Here is a 1,547-nt window from a genome sequence, read left to right as displayed (position 1 = left end):
GTATCCGACATGCAGGATGGGCTGCCTTGGTGTTAGACCCGATAATTGACGGATAGCACTTCACATGAGTCCTGATGGACAACGACAGTAGTTTAAACCTGATATATCAGGACACAGTCCGCAAAATGGGGATAGACCCAACAAAAATCAGCCATAGCAATACTACCTTTAAAGGAGTAACGCCAGGCCCAGAAGGCCATTGTACGGGCTCCCTGCTACTAGAGGTTATATTCGGCTTTCCCGATAACTTCCATAGTGAAAAGTTAACCTTCCACATCGCTCCGTTCCAAAGTGGCTATCAAGCACTACTCGGACGCGAAGCTTTCGCTCTCTTTAACGCAATACCGCATTACGCTTCTCTCATGCTTAAGATGCCCGGTCCATGTGGCATCATCACAGTAAATGGAAATATTGAGCGCTCCTTGCGCGCGAAAGACCGTGCGGCTGGCTTGGCAGCCACACACTAGACGGCCTCGCCAACTAGAGCATATGACAGGTCGTTAAGACCACGGACACGGTTAGACGAGTCCTGTGTAGCTATATATAATTGATACAGGTTTGATGGCTATACCCCTACAACAATACAAGGGGCTCAACGCCTGTGAACAAGTGACAATTAGGCTCAGCTTTACTCATCTAGAACTATACATGGTTTATTTAGTATAACCTACCTTTTGCATGACAACTTTTCAACTAAGTTCCTCTCTTTTTCAGATGACCATCGTGCTACACCCGTCCAGGATACGGCTGTAACACCCCGGATGTAACTTTCCCAATTTGTACTCCAACTCTTGCCATTTCCGGCATTAAGTTAATTTATTTCCTCGAGTTCGGGTCTTTGTCTCCGTGTGTTGTTATCGTTGTCATGCATCTCATATCATGTCATCATGTGCATTGCACTTGCATACGTGTTTGTCTCATGCATTTGAGCATTTTCCCCGTTGTCCGTTTTGCATTCCGGCGCTTCGTTCTCCTCCGGTGGTCTTTTCTAGCTTTCTTTCGTGTGTGGGTATTAAACATTTCCGGATTGGACCGAGACTTGCCAAGCGGCCTTGGTTTACTACCGGTAGACCACCTGTCAAGTTTCGTATCATTTGGACTTCGTTTGATACTCCAACGGTTAACCGAGGGACCGAAAAGGCCTCGCGTGTGTTGCAGCCCAACACCCCTCCAATTTGGCCCAAAACCCACCTAAGCCTTCTCCATCATCTAGAGCGTTCGATCATGATCGCGTGGCTGAAAACCGCACCTCATTTGGATTCTCCTAGCTCCCTCTATGTCTATAAATAGGTCCTCTTCGAAAATCTCGGATCCCCCTCCCCGAAACCCTAAAAATCCACCTCGCGCCGCCGCCGGACACGTCCGTCCCGGGCGGACGGAATCGCGCCGCCGCGCCCAGCCAGTCGCAGGCCGCCATGTGGCCTCCCCGCGCCGCCTCCCATCGCCGGCCCGCGAGGCCCGGGGCCGGCCCGCTCCTCCTCCCGACCGGGCCGCGCAGGGGTGCCCCGCAGTGCCGCCTCTTCCTTAGCTCCGGCCGCTCGCCACCG

Source organism: Triticum dicoccoides, chromosome 6A, assembly GCF_002162155.2.
Source record: "Triticum dicoccoides isolate Atlit2015 ecotype Zavitan chromosome 6A, WEW_v2.0, whole genome shotgun sequence".
NCBI classification, from domain to species: Eukaryota; Viridiplantae; Streptophyta; class Magnoliopsida; order Poales; family Poaceae; genus Triticum; species Triticum dicoccoides.
This window is presented reverse-complemented; position numbering follows the sequence as displayed.